The sequence below is a fragment of the Lithobates pipiens genome, unplaced genomic scaffold (assembly GCF_037356315.1).
Source record: "Lithobates pipiens isolate NorthernLeopardFrog02 unplaced genomic scaffold, aLitPip1_a1.2 Scaffold_8, whole genome shotgun sequence".
NCBI lineage: Eukaryota > Metazoa > Chordata > Amphibia > Anura > Ranidae > Lithobates > Lithobates pipiens.
Genome location: NW_027507903.1, coordinates 83896162 through 83915778, shown reverse-complemented (window position 1 = coordinate 83915778; position 19617 = coordinate 83896162).

Below are 19617 nucleotides of genomic sequence, written 5' to 3'. Positions count from 1 at the left end.
GGGTGGGTTTGCTGTGTGTCTGATTTTGGGCCATAAGCCTCAAAGTATTCCTCCTGTCTGATAGCGCATTCATGAGCTATAAAAGAAAAAGGAGGACAGGGAAATGTTATGTACCCCTACTCTGCTTTAGGGTGAAGCCAGCACTTCATTAAAATTGTGCACATCACTGGAAAGTTCATCACAACTGAATTTGGAGGCTGACCAATGGCTCAGACATTAAGCTCTGAACTATCTGGACCATCAGATGTTCACACACAAGCAAAAAGGTAGAAAATAAGAAAAGTGTTGCACAGACCCCTTCATCAGCGCATGGAGGAGAACATGAAATGTTCCCTCAGAAGATCTAGAAGAATCTTCTCTGCACAAGCAAGGAAGAAGTTGATCCTCGTCGAAAGGTAGGACCTTTCCAGATCTATACTTATGTTATGTTTGGAATTGAGAAGTTGGGGTGTGGATTTGCTGTGTCAATGTGTGTGGATTTGGGGAGAGTAGGTGCAGGATTTTGGGTTTGCTGTGTGTATTTGGGGGGAAGGTGAGGAAGGGTGGGTTTGCTGTGTGTCTGATTTTGGACCATATGCCTCAAAGTATTCCTCCTGTCTGATAGCGCATTCATGAGCTATAAAAGAAAAAGGAGGACAGCGAAATGTTATGTACCCCTACTCTGCTTTAGGGTGAAGCCAGCACTTCATTAAAATTGTGCGCATTACTGGCCAACTGAATTTGGCGGCTGTCCAATGGCTCAGACATTAAGCTCTGAACTATCTGGACCATCAGATGTGCACACACAAGCAAAAAGGCAGAAAATTAGAAAAGTGTTGCACAGACCCCTTCATCAGAGCATGGAGGAGAAGTTGAGATGTTCCCTCAGAAGATCTAGAAGAATCTTCTCTGCACAAGCAAGGAAGAAGTTGATCCTCTTCGAAAGGTAGGACCTTTCCAGATCTATACTTGTGTTATATTTGGAATTGAGAAGTTGGGGTGTGGATTTGCTGTGTCAATGTGTGTGGATTGGGGGAGAGTAGGTGCAGGATTTTGGGTTTGCTGTGTGTGTATTTGGGGGGAAGGTGAGGAAGGGTGGGTTTGCTGTGTGTCTGATTTTGGACCATAATCCTCAAAGTATTCCTCCTGTCTGATAGCGCATTCATGAGCTATAAAAGAAAAAGGAGGACAGCAAAATGTTATGTACCCCTACTCTGCTTTAGGGTGAAGCCAGCACTTCATTAAAATTGTGCGCATCACTGGCCAACTGAATTTGGCGGCTGACCAATGGCTCAGACCTTAAGCTCTGAATTATTTGGACCATCAGATGTGCACACACAAGCAAAAAGGCAGAAAATTAGAAAAGTGTTGCACAGACCCCGTCATCAGAGAATGGAGGAGAAGTTGAGATGTTCCCTCAGAAGATCTAGTAGAATCTTCTCTGCACAAGGAAGGAAGAAATTGATCCTCTTCGAAAGGTAGGACCTTTCCAGATCTATACTTGTGTTATGTTTGGAATTGAGAAGTTGGGGTGTGGATTTGCTGTGTCAATGTGTGTGGATTTGGGGAGAGTAGGTGCAGGATTTTGGGTTTGCTGTGTGTGTATTTGGGGGGAAGGTGAGGAAGGGTGGGTTTGCTGTGTGTCTGATTTTGGACCATAATCCTCAAAGTATTCCTCCTGTCTGATAGCGCATTCATGAGCTATAAAAGAAAAAGGAGGACAGCAAAATGTTATGTACCCCTACTCTGCTTTAGGGTGAAGCCAGCACTTCATTAAAATTGTGCGCATCACTGGCCAACTGAATTTGGCGGCTGACCAATGGCTCAGACCTTAAGCTCTGAATTATTTGGACCATCAGATGTGCACACACAAGCAAAAAGGCAGAAAATTAGAAAAGTGTTGCACAGACCCCGTCATCAGAGAATGGAGGAGAAGTTGAGATGTTCCCTCAGAAGATCTAGTAGAATCTTCTCTGCACAAGGAAGGAAGAAATTGATCCTCTTCGAAAGGTAGGACCTTTCCAGATCTATACTTGTGTTATGTTTGGAATTGAGAAGTTGGGGTGTGGATTTGCTTTGTCAATGTGTGTGGATTTTGGGAGAGTAGGTGCAGGATTTTTGGTTTGCTGTGTGTGTATTTGGGGGGAAGGTGAGGTAGGGTGGGTTTGCTGTGTGTCTGATTTTGGGCCATAAGCCTCAAAGTATTCCTCCTGTCTGATAGCGCATTCATGAGCTATAAAAGAAAAAGGAGGACAGGGAAATGTTATGTACCCCTACTCTGCTTTAGGGTGAAGCCAGCACTTCATTAAAATTGTGCACATCACTGGAAAGTTCATCACAACTGAATTTGGAGGCTGACCAATGGCTCAGACATTAAGCTCTGAACTATCTGGACCATCAGATGTTCACACACAAGCAAAAAGGTAGAAAATAAGAAAAGTGTTGCACAGACCCCTTCATCAGAGCATGGGGGAGACGTTGAGATGTTCCCTCAGAAGATCTAGAAGAATCTTCTCTGCACAAGCAAGGAAGAAGTTGATCCTCTTCGAAAGGTAGGACCTTTCCAGATCTATACTTATGTTATGTTTGGAATTGAGAAGTTGGGGTGTGGATTTGCTGTGTCAATGTGTGTGGATTTGGGGAGAGTAGGTGCAGGATTTTGGGTTTGCTGTGTGTATTTGGGGGGAAGGTGAGGAAGGGTGGGTTTGCTGTGTGTCTGATTTTGGACCATAAGCCTCAAAGTATTCCTCCTGTCTGATAGCGCATTCATGAGCTATAAAAGAAAAAGGAGGACAGCGAAATGTTATGTACCCCTACTCTGCTTTAGGGTGAAGCCAGCACTTCATTAAAATTGTCCGCATTACTGGCCAACTGAATTTGGCGGCTGTCCAATGGCTCAGACATTAAGCTCTGAACTATGTGTTACATCAGATGTGGACAAACAAGCAAAAAGGCAGAAAATGAGAAAAGTGTTGCACAGACCCCTTCATCAGAGCATGGAGGAGAAGTTGAGATGTTCCCTCAGAAGATCTAGAAGAATCTTCTCTGCACAAGCAAGGAAGAAGTTGATCCTCTTCGAAAGGTAGGACCTTTCCAGATCTATACTTGTGTTATGTTTGGAATTGAGAAGTTGGGGTGTGGATTTGCTGTGTCAATGTGTGTGGATTTGGGGAGAGTAGGTGCAGGATTTTGGGTTTGCTGTGTTTGTATTTGAGGGGAAGGTGAAGAAGGGTGGGTTTGCTGTGTGTCTGATTTTGGGCCATAAGCCTCAAAGTATTCCTCCTGTCTGATAGCGCATTCATGAGCTATAAAAGAAAAAGGAGGACAGGGAAATGTTATGTACCCCTACTTTGCTTTAGGGTGAAGCCAGCACTTCATTAAAATTGTGCGCATCACTGGCCAACTGAATTTGGCGGCTGACCAATGGCTCAGACCTTAAGCTCTGAATTATTTGGACCATCAGATGTGGACACACAAGCAAAAAGGCAGAAAATGAGAAAAGTGTTGCACAGACCCCTTCATCAGAGCATGGAGGAGAAGTTGAGATGTTCCCTCAGAAGATCTAGAAGAATCTTCTCTGCACAAGCAAGGAAGAAGTTGATCCTCTTCAAAAGGTAGGACCTTTCCAGATCTATACTTGTGTTATGTTTGGAATTGAGAAGTTGGGGTGTGGATTTGCTGTGTCAATGTGTGTGGATTTGGGGAGAGTAGGTGCAGGATTTTGGGTTTGCTGTGTTTGTATTTGAGGGGAAGGTGAGGAAGGGTGGGTTTGCTGTGTGTCTAATTTTGGACCATAAGCCTCAAAGTATTCCTCCTGTCTGATAGAGCATTCATGAGCTATAAAAGAAAAAGGAGGACAGGGAAATGTTATGTACCCCTACTTTGCTTTAGGGTGAAGCCAGCACTTCATTAAAATTGTGCGCATCACTGGCCAACTGAATTTGGCGGCTGACCAATGGCTCAGACCTTAAGCTCTGAATTATTTGGACCATCAGATGTGCACACACAAGCAAAAAGGCAGAAAATTAGAAAAGTGTTGCACAGACCCCGTCATCAGAGCATGGAGGAGAAGTTGAGATGTTCCCTCAGAAGATCTAGAAGAATCTTCTCTGCAAAAGCAAGGAAGAAGTTGATCCTCTTCGAAAGGTAGGACCTTTCCAGATCTATACTTGTGTTATGTTTGGAATTGAGAAGTTGGGGTGTGGATTTGCTTTGTCAATGTGTGTGGATTTTGGGAGAGTAGGTGCAGGATTTTGGGTTTGCTGTGTGTGTATTTAGGGGGAAGGTGAGGTAGGGTGGGTTTGCTGTGTGTCTGATTTTGGGCCATAAGCCTCAAAGTATTCCTCCTGTCTGATAGCGCATTCATGAGCTAAAAAAGAAAAAGGAGGACAGGGAAATGTTATGTACCCCTACTCTGCTTTAGGGTGAAGCCAGCACTTCATTAAAATTGTGCACATCACTGGAAAGTTCATCACAACTGAATTTGGAGGCTGACCAATGGCTCAGACATTAAGCTCTGAACTATCTGGACCATCAAATGTTCACACACAAGCAAAAAGGTAGAAAATAAGAAAAGTGTTGCACAGACCCCTTCATCAGAGCATGGGGGAGAAGTTGAGATGTTCCCTCAGAAGATCTAGAAGAATCTTCTCTGCACAAGCAAGGAAGAAGTTGATCCTCGTCGAAAGGTAGGACCTTTCCAGATCTATACTTATGTTATGTTTGGAATTGAGAAGTTGGGGTGTGGATTTGCTGTGTCAATGTGTGTGGATTTGGGGAGAGTAGGTGCAGGATTTTGGGTTTGCTGTGTGTATTTGGGGGGAAGGTGAGGAAGGGTGGGTTTGCTGTGTGTCTGATTTTGGACCATATGCCTCAAAGTATTCCTCCTGTCTGATAGCGCATTCATGAGCTATAAAAGAAAAAGGAGGACAGCGAAATGTTATGTACCCCTACTCTGCTTTAGGGTGAAGCCAGCACTTCATTAAAATTGTGCGCATTACTGGCCAACTGAATTTGGCGGCTGTCCAATGGCTCAGACATTAAGCTCTGAACTATCTGGACCATCAGATGTGGACACACAAGCAAAAAGGCAGAAAATGAGAAAAGTGTTGCACAGACCCCTTCATCAGAGCATGGAGGAGAAGTTGAGATGTTCCCTCAGAAGATCTAGAAGAATCTTCTCTGCACAAGCAAGGAAGAAGTTGATCCTCTTCGAAAGGTAGGACCTTTCCAGATCTATACTTATGTTATGTTTGGAATTGAGAAGTTGGGGTGTGGATTTGCTGTGTCAATGTGTGTGGATTTGGGGAGAGTAGGTGCAGGATTTTGGGTTTGCTGTGTGTATTTGGGGGAAGGTGAGGAAGGGTGGGTTTGCTGTGTGTCTGATTTTGGACCATAAGCCTCAAAGTATTCCTCCTGTCTGATAGCGCATTCATGAGCTATAAAAGAAAAAGGAGGACAGCGAAATGTTATGTACCCCTACTCTGCTTTAGGGTGAAGCCAGCACTTCATTAAAATTGTCCGCATTACTGGCCAACTGAATTTGGCGGCTGTCCAATGGCTCAGACATTAAGCTCTGAACTATGTGTTACATCAGATGTGGACAAACAAGCAAAAAGGCAGAAAATGAGAAAAGTGTTGCACAGACCCCTTCATCAGAGCATGGAGGAGAAGTTGAGATGTTCCCTCAGAAGATCTAGAAGAATCTTCTCTGCACAAGCAAGGAAGAAGTTGATCCTCTTCGAAAGGTAGGACCTTTCCAGATCTATACTTGTGTTATGTTTGGAATTGAGAAGTTGGGGTGTGGATTTGCTGTGTCAATGTGTGTGGATTTGGGGAGAGTAGGTGCAGGATTTTGGGTTTGCTGTGTTTGTATTTGAGGGGAAGGTGAAGAAGGGTGGGTTTGCTGTGTGTCTGATTTTGGGCCATAAGCCTCAAAGTATTCCTCCTGTCTGATAGCGCATTCATGAGCTATAAAAGAAAAAGGAGGACAGGGAAATGTTATGTACCCCTACTTTGCTTTAGGGTGAAGCCAGCACTTCATTAAAATTGTGCGCATCACTGGCCAACTGAATTTGGCGGCTGACCAATGGCTCAGACCTTAAGCTCTGAATTATTTGGACCATCAGATGTGGACACACAAGCAAAAAGGCAGAAAATGAGAAAAGTGTTGCACAGACCCCTTCATCAGAGCATGGAGGAGAAGTTGAGATGTTCCCTCAGAAGATCTAGAAGAATCTTCTCTGCACAAGCAAGGAAGAAGTTGATCCTCTTCAAAAGGTAGGACCTTTCCAGATCTATACTTGTGTTATGTTTGGAATTGATAAGTTGGGGTGTGGATTTGCTGTGTCAATGTGTGTGGATTTTGGGAGAGTAGGTGCAGGATTTTGGGTTTGCTGTGTTTGTATTTCAGGGGAAGGTGAGGAAGGGTGGGTTTGCTGTGTGTCTGATTTTGGACCATAAGCCTCAAAGTATTCCTCCTGTCTGATAGAGCATTCATGAGCTATAAAAGAAAAAGGAGGACAGGGAAATGTTATGTACCCCTACTTTGCTTTAGGGTGAAGCCAGCACTTCATTAAAATTGTGCGCATCACTGGAAAGTTCATCACAACTGAATTTGGAGGCTGACCAATGGCTCAGACATTAAGCTCTGAACTATCTGGACCATCAAATGTTCACACACAAGCAAAAAGGTAGAAAATAAGAAAAGTGTTGCACAGACCCCTTCATCAGAGCATGGGGGAGAAGTTGAGATGTTCCCTCAGAAGATCTAGAAGAATCTTCTCTGCACAAGCAAGGAAGAAGTTGATCCTCGTCGAAAGGTAGGACCTTTCCAGATCTATACTTATGTTATGTTTGGAATTGAGAAGTTGGGGTGTGGATTTGCTGTGTCAATGTGTGTGGATTTGGGGAGAGTAGGTGCAGGATTTTGGGTTTGCTGTGTGTATTTGGGGGGAAGGTGAGGAAGGGTGGGTTTGCTGTGTGTCTGATTTTGGACCATATGCCTCAAAGTATTCCTCCTGTCTGATAGCGCATTCATGAGCTATAAAAGAAAAAGGAGGACAGCGAAATGTTATGTACCCCTACTCTGCTTTAGGGTGAAGCCAGCACTTCATTAAAATTGTGCGCATTACTGGCCAACTGAATTTGGCGGCTGTCCAATGGCTCAGACATTAAGCTCTGAACTATCTGGACCATCAGATGTGGACACACAAGCAAAAAGGCAGAAAATTAGAAAAGTGTTGCACAGACCCCTTCATCAGAGCATGGAGGAGAAGTTGAGATGTTCCCTCAGAAGATCTAGTAGAATCTTCTCTGCACAAGGAAGGAAGAAGTTGATCCTCTTCGAAAGGTAGGACCTTTCCAGATCTATACTTGTGTTATGTTTGGAATTGAGAAGTTGGGGTGTGGATTTGCTGTGTCAATGTGTGTGGATTTGGGGAGAGTAGGTGCAGGATTTTGGGTTTGCTGTGTGTGTATTTGGGGGGAAGGTAAGGAAGGGTGGGTTTGCTGTGTGTCTGATTTTGGGCCATAAGCCTCAAAGTATTCCTCCTGTCTGATAGCGCATTCATGAGCTATAAAAGAAAAAGGAGGACAGGGAAATGTTATGTACCCCTACTCTGCCTTAGGGTGAAGCCAGCACTTTATTAAAATTGTGCGCATCACTGGCCAACTAAATTTGGCGGCTGACCAATGGCTCAGACATTAAGCTCTGAATTATCTGGATCATCAGATGTGCACACACAAGCAAAAAGGCAGAAAATGAGAAAAGTGTTGCACAGACCCCTTCATCAGAGCATGGAGGAGAAGTTGAGATGTTCCCTCAGAAGATCTAGTAGAATCTTCTCTGCACAAGGAAGGAAGAAGTTGATCCTCTTCGAAAGGTAGGACCTTTCCAGATCTATACTTGTGTTATGTTTGGAATTGAGAAATTGGGGTGTGGATTTGCTTTGTTAATGTGTGTGGATTTTGGGAGAGTAGGTGCAGGATTTTGGGTTTGCTGTGTGTGTATTTGGGGGGAAGGTGAGGTAGGGTGGGTTTGCTGTGTGTCTGATTTTGGGCCAAAAGCCTCAAAGTATTCCTCCTGTCTGATAGCGCATTCATGAGCTATAAAAGAAAAAGGAGGACAGGGAAATGTTATGTACCCCTACTCTGCTTTATGGTGAAACCAGCACTTCATTAAAATTGTGCACATCACTGGAAAGTTCATCACAACTGCATTTGGAGGCTGACCAATGGGTCAGACATTAAGCTCTGAACTATCTGGACCATCAGATGTTCACACACAAGCAAAAAGGCAGAAAATAAGAAAAGTGTTGCACAGACCCCTTCATCAGAGCATGGGGGAGAAGTTGAGATGTTCCCTCAGAAGATCTAGAAGAATCTTCTCTGCACAAGCAAGGAAGAAGTTGATCCTCTTCGAAAGGTAGGACCTTTCCAGATCTATACTTATGTTATGTTTGGAATTGAGAAGTTGGGGTGTGGATTTGCTGTGTCAATGTGTGTGGATTTGGGGAGAGTTGGTGCAGGATTTTGGGTTTGCTGTGTGTGTATTTGGGGGGAAGGTGAGGAAGGGTGGGTTTGCTGTGTGTCTGATTTTGGACCATAAGCCTCAAAGTATTCCTCCTGTCTGATAGCGCATTCATGAGCTATAAAAGAAAAAGGAGGACAGGGAAATGTTATGTACCCCTACTTTGCTTTAGGGTGAAGCTAGCACTTCATTAAAATTGTGCGCATCACTGGCCAACTGAATTTGGCGGCTGACCAATAGGGATGAGCTTCGTGTTCGAGTCGAACGTACGTTCGACTCGAACATTGGCTGTTCGGCCGTTCGGCCGTTCGGCGAATTCCGAACGTTTTGGCCGTTCGCGTCAAAATTCGAGTGACGCGCGCGAGGACCACAATGCACTGCGTTGGCGCAGTGCATTGCTGCCCGATGATTGGCCAAGCATGCACTGTGACCCCGCATGCTTGGCCAATCGCAGCGCCGGCAGCGAGGAGAGCCATGATTGGCCACAGGCATCCTGCCTGTGGCCAATCATAGCTCAGGCTGTGTAGTGCACGCCCCACACTATATAAGGCCGCCTTTAAGGCGGCCTCCTGTAGTGTGTTACTTTGCATCTGAAGCAGTGGGTGTTCTGTGTACCTTCAACACAGTACACACCAATCGTTTTTGGCTGATTTCCTATCTTGCTGCTGTGTAGTGGTTGTTGTCTGTGCCCTGACTGCAGTATACACCACTATATTCACCTCACCTATATAGCTAGTGATCTAGCTTTAACCACTTAACAACTGCCCATTGCCGATTAACGGCTTCAGGGCGGTTGTTTAACTCAGAGAGGCCGTTAATTAACGGCCTCCCAGAATTCTGCTCTCGCGTGCCCCGAGGTGTGCGCACTCGAGAGCATCCGTGACCCGGCGCATCACGGTAAACGGCCGCTTATAGCGGCCGTTTACCACGTGATTGCTCCGTCAAATGACAGAGTGATCACTTGGAAACAAACCGGTGTCATGTTATGACGCCTGTTCCTCCCTCCCCTTTCTGTACCGATCGGTACAGCGGAGGGGAAAGAGATCGGTGTCAGCAGCGATGTGGGCTGCATCTGCAGTGCCCACATCGCTGCTCACCGAATTTAACCCCTCAATTCCCTGCCAATACTCTGCAATACCAGTGCATACTCTGCAGTACCCAGCCATTACTCTGCAGTACCCCGCCATTACTCTGCAGTACCCCGCCATTACTCTGCAGTGCAGTACCCCGCCATTACTCTGCAGTGCAGTACCCTGCCATTACTCTGCAGTGCAGTACCCTGCCATTACTCTGCAGTGCAGTACCCTGCCATTACTCTGCAGTACCCCGCCATTACTCTGCAGTACCCCGCCATTACTCTGCAGTGCAGTACCCCGCCATTACTCTGCAGTGCAGTACCCTGCCATTACTCTGCAGTACCCCCCATTACTCTGCAGTAACCCCCATTACTCTGCAGTACCCCCCAATACTCTGCAGTACCCGCCATTACTCTGCAGTACCCCCAATACTCTGCAGTACCCTGCTATTACTCTGTAGTACCCCGCCAATACCCCGCCAATACTCTGTAATACCCTGCCATAAATTGCCATACCCAGCCATACTCAGAGATACCCAGCCATACTCGGTGATACCCTGAAATACCCAGCCATAGACGCCCCCCACCCCTCACCGCCCTCCGGTGCTTCTACCAACTCGCCAGTACGATCAAAGCCAGAATCTTTTTTTTATTTTTTATTTCAGGCTTCCCAGCCTAGAGGTGAGATGTGGGGTCATATTGACCCCCCAGATTTCACTGTAAAGAGGACCTGTCACCCCATATTCCTATTACAAGGGATGTTTACATTTCTTGTAATAGGAATAAAAGTGATCAAAAATATATTTTTGGGAAAAAAAATGTCAAACTAAAATAAATAAAGTAAAATGAACAATAAAAAAATAAAATAAAAATTAAAGCGCCCATGTCCCCATGTGCTCGCATGTGCCACACATGTGAGGTATCGCCGAGAATGTTAGAGCGAGAGCAATAATTCTAGTCCTAGACCTCCTCTGCAACTCAAAACATGTAACCAGTAAAAAAATATTTAAAGCGTCGCCTATGGGGATTTTTTAAGTAGCGACGTTTGGCGCCATTCCACGGGCATGTGCAATTTTGAAGAGTGACATGTTTGATATCTATTTACTCAGCATAACTTCATCTTTCACTTTATGCAAACATTGGGCTAACAAGTGGTTAATAATAGAGCTTGCAGTCAGTAGTGTTAGGAGATAGTGCGTGCTGTCTGCGTGCTCTGTACCCAGTACATACCGCTATAATATAGGGCAGGCCCCTACTTTCAAACATCCAACTTACAAACATCTCCTACTTGCAAACGCAAGGAGACAGCAGCAAGTGAGATGAAAAAAGATGGACGACAAAACAAATTATACAGGGGTGATAACCCTTCCCTATGTTTTCCAAAAAGCTTAAAGATAGTTTTTTTGACTGGAGCTACACTTTAAAAATGTACCGGTTGAAAATGACAAACAGATTCAACTTAGCACAACAAACCTACACAGTCCCTGTCTTGTTAGCACCGCCTGTATACTGCTGTTCTGAGTATATAGGGCCTGGGGGCCACACGCATTTCCTTTTTTTAATATGGGTACGGGGTTCCCCTTAATATGCGTACAAGACCCAAATAGGCTGGTAATGGGCAGGGAGGGCTACCCATGCCATGTTTCTCAATGATTTTCAACCATATTGCAGGAACCAGATATAACATTAAAACCGCAAGCAGTTTTAAATGGTGTTATTTCCGTTTAATGTAATTTTGTGCAGGGACTGTTCTAAACACGGGAAACACGTGGCACTTCACAGGCATACTACAGACACCCCGCAGGCACCATATTTAAAGGAATATTTCACTTTTTTTTTTTCACTTTAATCGTCATTAAAATCAGTGCTCCCGCCAAAACGGTAGTTTTTAAAACTTTTTTTTGCAGTGACCCATGTCCCCTGAGGCAGGAGGCAGGTCGCCAAACCCTTTTTAGGACACTATCTTGCATATTAGCCGTTAAAATGAGCACTTTCCAATTCGAACGTTCGAGTCCCATAGACTTCAATGGGGTTCTAACGTTCGTACCGAACGCGGGGGTCGTTCGCAAGTTCTGGTGCGAACCGAACCGGGGGGTGTTCGGCTCATCCCTACTGACCAATGGCTCAGACATTAAGCTCTGAACTATCTGGACCATCAGATGTGGACACACAAGCAAAAAGGCAGAAAATGAGAAAAGTGTTGCACAGACCCCTTCATCAGAGCATGGAGGAGAAGTTGAGATGTTCCCTCAGAAGATCTAGAAGAATCTTCTCTGCACAAGCAAGGAAGAAGTTGATCCTCTTCGAAAGGTAGGACCTTTCCAGATCTATACTTGTGTTATGTTTGGAATTGAGAAGCTGGGGTGTGGATTTGCTGTGTCAATGTGTGTGGATTTGGAGAGAGTAGGTGCAGGATTTTGGGTTTGCTGTGTGTGTATTTGGGGGGAAGGTGAGGAAGGGTGGGTTTGCTGTGTGTCTGATTTTGGACCATAAGCCTCAAAGTATTCCTCCTGTCTGATAGCGCATTCATGAGCTATAAAAGAAAAAGGAGGACAGGGAAATGTTATGTACCCCTACTCTGCTTTAGGGTGAAGCCAGCACTTCATTAAAATTGTTCACATCACTGGCCAACTGAATTTGGCGGCTGACCAATGGTTCAGACATTAATCTCTGAACTATCTGGACCATCAGATGTGCACACACAAGCAAAAAGGCAGAAAATTCGAAAAGTGTTGCACAGACCCCTTCATCAGAGCATGGAGGAGAAGTTGAGATGTTCCCTCAGAAGATCTAGAAGAATCTTCTCTGCACAAGCAAGGAAGACGTTGATCCTCTTCGAAAGGTAGGACCTTTCCAAAAATCTATACTTGGGTTGTGTTTCGATTTGAGAAGGTGGGGTGTGGATTTGCTGTGTCAATGTGCGTGGATTTCGGAGGGGAGGTGAGGGAGGTTGGGTTTGATGTGTGTGTGGATTTGGGGGGAATAGGAGAAAGGGTGGTTTTGCTGTGTGTAAGACTTTGGGCTATAGGCCACAAAGTATTTGAAAATGGAGGACAGGGAAGTGTTGTGTACGCCTACTCTGCGGAATGGTGAAGCCAGCACTTCATTAAAATTGTGCGTATCATTTGCGGGAGGATGCCCCTGTGCTTCAGCATATATATTTATATTTTAGGCACAGATTGCATTAAAAAATGTTGTATTTTATACTACTTTTTTTTTATTTGCTTTGCAGGTATGGTACTGTATGTTTTACTGTTATACTGTAATGTTACTTTGCTTTATTGTTGACCATCATTTGCTTAGCAGGTACGCCATTCATTTGCAGAGTGTATTTATTTATCTTGACAGCAACAGCGTTTGCTCCCACGATACATAAAGCCGTGACTCCAGTGTTCTTGGAGGTGATTTCACCACCATAGTTAAAAAAAAGAGCATATATGCCAAAGCATGGGGGTAGCAGGGGTGTAGGAGTGATTTGCTCCTAACTTTTGTGAATTTTCCAGAGGCATTGCAAGGCTGACAGTTACAAGCATGACTCCCATAGACGGAGGCATGATGGGACCTGTAGTTCCACAACAGCTGGAAGGCTGCCAGTTTGAGACCCCTGGATTACAGTCACAACAGGAAGTGGGCGGGACTTAGCATTCTCCAGCATTGGAGACAGAGAGAAAGCCTGGAAAGACAGTGTGACACACTAGTGCAGGGATCTAAGGGTTAAATCAGCCAGTGAGATTGTGATACAATTGCTCTCTGAAGAGTGTTTTAAACACACATCACTCTTCAGAGAGTACTGCACATGTGAAGGACCCCTTCAAAAATAAATGAATCTAAAACAGCTAGATCAGGTCTAGATCTAGATCAGTGTCATAATTAGACTTAGGGTCAAAGGTCAGGGTCAGCGAATTAAAAAAACTGAAAAAAAAATTACTTTTATTGTAATTTAGTATCAGACCACTTTCCCACTGAGGTGCTTTTCAGGCACTTTTGCACTTAAAATAGCGCCTCAAAACTGTTTCCTATAGATTTTGATGGATGCTTTCACACTGGGGCGATGCGCTGGTGGGGAGGTGCAAAAAGTCCTGCAAGCAGCATCTGTGGTGCATGTTTGGAGTGTTTTAAAAAGCCCCTCAAAAATGCCCCTGTCCATTGAAATGAATGGGAAGCACTTCCAAAAGTACTGCAAAATAGGTTTTTAGCTCACTACTAACGCCGCAAAAGCGCCTGACCCTTATCGGCAGTTTTTGACTGCATCAGTGTGAAAGGGGTGTTAGTGTCAGTGATGGTGTGTTTTTAGGTAGAATAATAAAACAGCTAAATGTGCAATATTGTTTCTGGAGGGCCCTACTATGGGTACAAACAAGAAATAACATGTACATATGCAGTATTGCTGCAATTGTAAGGAGCAGGGGAATTCGTTTTGGGTCGCTCTTTAATAGTAGATCACAGTAATAGCAAGAAACATAAAGCTACATTTAGAAAAAAAAAATTGTTTAGTTTGTGCCAGTTTTGCTAAGATATTAAGAAAAAACTAGGAGATATACTTTACTATTTATCTCTAACTGAAAGCCCAATTTCTCCTGAAAAAAACAAGGTATAATTCACCTGGATTCGCAAAGTAGTTGCGATGAAATGTACAGTTTTACTAACACAGGTCACAGCTACAAAGCCATATTCAGGTATCAAGATTTGTTTTGCCTTCTTTATGAAGGGCTAAAAATAACCAGAGAGGAGGTTTTATATGAAAATCAACTTTATTTAAAAGGTCCCATCCAAAAATCCAAGAATCCAAAAATCCAAGAATCCAAAAATCCAAGAATCCAAAAAAGTTACAGTCCAATTCTGCACTAATATCAGGCACAGGAAGGACAGACCAGGGCTCAATTCTGGGGTCCTAGTAACAGGACCCTCACCAGGTGCACCCTAGCAACTGTCACTCTGCAGTGGTGTAGCCAGAGAGGGAGGCGGTGTGCTGTGCTCTCTGCAGAGTCTTTCTTTTACAGAAAGAAGAGAAATGGAGGGAAAGAAGAGGATGGAGAAGACTCATCATCGTCAGCCAGACAAGCTGAAGAGGAAGATGAGCGAGGATGAGCCCCAGGAGGAGAGGAGGAAGAGAAGACGCCGGGGAGCTGAACAATCGCTGAAGTTCAGAGGGACAAAGCATGGTAAGCATGGGCGTCCGCAGAACTTTTTCCAGGGGGGGCATCATTTCAAGGCCACTCATGCTCCGGCCCTTTTCGACAATCTCAAGAAAATCTTTACACTGGTAATACATATGTGTTATATAACAGATAATTCATCTTCACTTTGTATTGGAAGTTACTCTGGCGGCTGTGTTCCATACCCATATAGCCTAGAGAATGTACATCTTTTTACATTGCAATACATCTGTTGTGGCCATATTTTGATCTCATATTGTCACTGTATTGGCTGTTTTCATAAAGATAAAAATATGGCAACAACAGATGTATTGCAATGTAAAAAGATGTACATTCTCTAGGCTATATGTGCATGGTACGCAGCCACCTGAGTAACCTTGCGGACGCCCATGCTTTCAAAAACCAGCCCTGGAAAAAATTTCATACCAGCCTCACAGCATTATTATACCAGCCCAACAGCATAATGTCATTATTTTCTTGTTCATGAAAGGGAAAAACCATACATTTTAAAGCACATTTGATGAAGAGAGTATTAGATATAGATATGAAATCACATAGGGCTTTATATATATATATATATTATATATATATATATATATATATATATATATATATATATTCAAATTCCAGTTAATAGTGGTAAGTGATCAATCATCAATGGGGACCCCAGAAACTCAGAACGTGGGGGGGGGGGGAACCACCTTCTGCAGAAAGAATACTCTAAGGTAAGGGGGGTGGGTTACTAATATAAGGAGGAAACCCTTTAGATCAGTGCCCCTTACATTATCATATTCACTCCCCCCTTACATCAGTGACCCCCGACTGGCCTGGCGGTGCTTTCATTGACCTCCTCTCAGGTGCACTGTGCAGGGCTCAGTCAGTCGGCTCCAGCTTGGAGGTTTTAACCTATAGTCTCCTATCCAGAGTCCACACAAGTCTGACTTCCCCATGACCCCCATCCCGGCGGTGCTCCCACTTTTGACTCCTCTCCAGACTCCCTCAGAGACTGCAGACATGCTACAGGAGATGGACAGAGACTGCAGACTTGATGCAAGAGCTCAATGCAGCCTCACCAGTGCCCATCAAATTCAGCCTCACTGTGCCCACCAAATGCAGCCTCACTGTGCCCACCAAATGCAGCCTCACTGTGCCCTTCAAATTTGGGCGGCACAGTGGTGTAGTGGGTAGCACGCTCACCTAGCAGTAAGAAGGGTCAGTGGTTCAAATCTCAACCATGACTATACCTGCCTGGAGTTTGCATGTTCTCCCTGTGCCTGCGTGGGTTTCCGCCAGGTACTCCGGTTTCCTCCCACAAACCAAAGACATGGAGGTAGATTAACTGGCTTCTGTCCAAAATTGGCCCTAGTGTATGAATGGGGACCTTGGATTGTGGGCTCCTTGAGGGTAGGGACCAATGTGAGTGTGTAATATACAGGGATAGGGACAATTGTAGACACTCAGGTTGAACTGGATGGACTGGTGTCTTTATTCAACCTTACTAACTATGAAACTATGAAATGCAGCCTCACTGTGTCCATCAAATGCAGCCTCACTGTGTCTATCAAATGCAGCTTTACTGTGCCGTGAATGCAGTCTCACTGTGCACATCATTGCAGCCCCTCCTGTGCCCCATGTCCCAGTCTGCAGTCCCTGTCTGTGGGAAGGTGTGTTGTTGATGCTCGGTACAGTACCTTGCATGCCAGCAGGATATCCATGATGGGCAGCAGCAGGCAGGGTCTGTTCTCGTTTTGGATGGGGACGGTGCTCCTTCCAGAGGATCTGTCTGCTGTGAGATGGAGTGGTCCCTGGCCACTTGCACCTTCAGCCGTCCTCATTTTCTGGCCCCAGTCAGCCTGCCCTCTAGTCCTGGGGAAGTGGAGAGCACTGAGTGGGAGTTGGAGAGAAGGGGGAGCAAAGAGTACTGGCGGGGTTGGAGAACACATGGGTGGGGGCAAAGAGTGAGGGGGAGTGGAGATCACAGGGGTGGGGAGCGGAGAGCGCTTGGGGGGAACTTGAGAGCACTGGGGGGGCCAACAAGAACAGGGGTAGAGAGCACGGTAGGCTGAGAGCACTGGGGGGGCTAAGAGTGTGGGAGTGCAATGGGGGGGAGCTTGAGAGCACCAGTGGGGGCCAGAAAGAACAGGGGTGGAAAGCACGGGGGACTGGAGAGCACTATGGGGGGTGGAGAGCACATGGGTGGGCGCAAAATGCAGGGGGAGAGGAGAGTACAGGGGTGGGGAGTGGAGGGTGCTAAGGGGGAGCCAAAAAGAACAGGGGTGGAGAGCACGGAGGGTAGAGAGCACTGGGGGGGGGGGGCTGGAGAGCACCAGGGGGACAGATAGAACAGGGGTGGGGAGTAAGGAGGGCTTGAGAGCACTGGGGTGGGGGCTAGAGAGTGATGGGGAGAGCTGAAGAGCACTGGGGGGGAAAGAACAGGGGGGGAGCATTGGGGGGAGGGGAGAGCACTGAGGGGAGAGCACTGGAGGGGAAAGAACAGGGGGAGAGAGGAGAGCACTGGGGGAGAGCACTGGGGGGAGTGAAGGGCACGGGGGGGAGAGCACTGGGGAGAGAGGAGAGCACTGGGGGAGAGCACTGGGGGGAGTGAAGGGCACGGGGGGGGGAGAGCACTGGGGGGAACAGGGGCGGAGAGCACTGGGGGGGAAAGCACTGGGATGGTGGCTAGAGAAGGATGGGGAGAGCTGGAGAGCAGCAAGAACAGGGGAGGAGAAAACTGGGGGGGGGGGCAGGAGAGTGTGGTGGTGGTGGAGGAGAGCACTGGGGGGGGCAGGAGAGTGTGGTGGTGATGGAGACCACTGGGGGGGGCAGGAGAGTGTGGCGGTGGAGAAGAGCACTGGGGGGAGGCAGGAGAGTGTGGTGGTGGAGGAGGGCACTGGAGGGGGGCAGGAGAGTGCGGTGGTGGAGGAGAGCACTGGGGGGGCAGGAGAGTGCGGTGGTGGAGGAGAGCACTGGGGGGGGGGGGCAGGAGAGTGCGGTGGTGGAGGAGAGCACTGGGGGGGGCAGGAGAGTGCGGTGGTGGAGGAGAGCACTGGGGGGGTCAGGAGAGTGCGGTGGTGGAGGAGAGCACTGGGGGGGCAGGAAAGTGCGGTGGTGGAGGAGAGCACTGGGGGGGCAGGAGAGTGCGGTGGTGGAAGAGAAGAGCACTGGGGGGGCAGGAGAGTGCAGCGGTGGCGGAGAGCACTGGGGGGCAGGAGAGTGCGGTGGTGGAAGAGAAGAGCACTGGGGGGGGCAGGAGAGTGCAGTGGTGGAAGAGAGCGGGGGGGGCAGGAGAGTGTGGTGGTGGAGGAGAAGAGCACTGGGGGCAGGAGAGTGCGGTGGTGGAGGAGAAGAGCACTGGGGGGGGGGCAGGAGAGTGCGGTGGTGGAAGAGAGCAGGGGGGGGTCAGGAGAGTGTGGTGGTGGAGGAGAGCACGGGGTCAGGAGAGTGCGGGGGTGGAAGAGAAGAGCAGGGGGGGCAGGAGAGTGCGGTGGTGGAGGAGAGCACTGCAGCCCCCTCGAACCTCCTATCCAGGCACTGTAGCACAGGATGGGCATCTACTCCTGTGTATCACAGCGCTGGATGGCTGTGTTCGGCGGCCGCTCTATAACACAGTTCCGCCCCCCCCCAGACCGGCTCATGTGATAGGCGGAGCGTTGATTCTCTCTACTATCACATGAGCCGGTCTGGGGGGGGGCGGGACTGTGTTACAGAGCGGCCGCCGAACACAGCCATCCAGCGCTGTGATACACAGGAGCGGAGAGCGGACTCAAAAAAAAAAAAGTGGTGCAGCATGGCGGCGGCGGCGGCAGTGGCAGCACCTTGGGGATTCCAGGGGGGGCACTTGACCCCCCTTGCCCCCTGCTGCGGACGCCCATGATGGTAAGTTGTATACAGACATGTACTCTTCACACTAGGAGCTTACACACTATATACACTTCACACTAGGAGCTTACACTCTAATATATACCATTTGGGATACAGGAATGACATTTAGTGTACATTTAGGTAGATTTAGGGGTCACTCAGTGCAGTCAGGTAGCCATGGAGACAGGTTAGGCAGCCAGAAATCATGTATATTATGTTTAAGTGACACCTGAAGTGTAATACATGGGAGAATTTATTGTAATCCACTCATTTGCAGTAATATACATGTTTTCTGATAGGAATGATCACAAATAGTGAGAACTTTTCTGTTAGTTGTCAGGGTTTAATGCCTGGAAACTCTCAGTGACTGTTAAAAGATGGCCGCCATGACTAGTGGAGGGGCGGGGCTAAGGGGGAGGGGGAGGGGGAGTAGATTGACACACCAGGGAGGAAATCTGTGATGTATTGCTGCCATTCATGTTAATCACTGACATTAAAATGCTGGATAAAAAAATAGACCTTTATATATTGGTAATTAGGAATATTGGGGACATCTGTATTTAGAGATATAGATTCAGATATTAGTGACCTCATGTCATGTTACTCTGCTGGCTTTCATACAGACTCCCTGAACAAGAACAAGTCCCAGATATGTATTTCTCATTTGTTCTGTGTCAGGGACTCCAAACTATGGCAGCCAGAAAGAGGATTTCTAAAAGGGGGTCAGTAAAGAGAGGCACGGAACTAAGCCAGAGGCTGGGAGGAGGGCCGGACATGACGAAGGCTGAGGGGAAGAGCGGAAAGGGTTAAGGTAAGGAGGTGAGGTAATGGGGTGGGGCCGGAGAAAAAGAATGGAAGGGGGGGCGGAGTGTTATTTAAAGGAAGGGGAGGAGCTGACACGGCAGCGCGGCGCAGAAGAGAAAAAGAGTTGCAGAGTGAGGACCTGCTCCGTGCTCAGGTGCTAGTGCGGTAGGCGCGAAGCGGCAAAGGGGGGGTGGGTACACGGTGGACTGTCC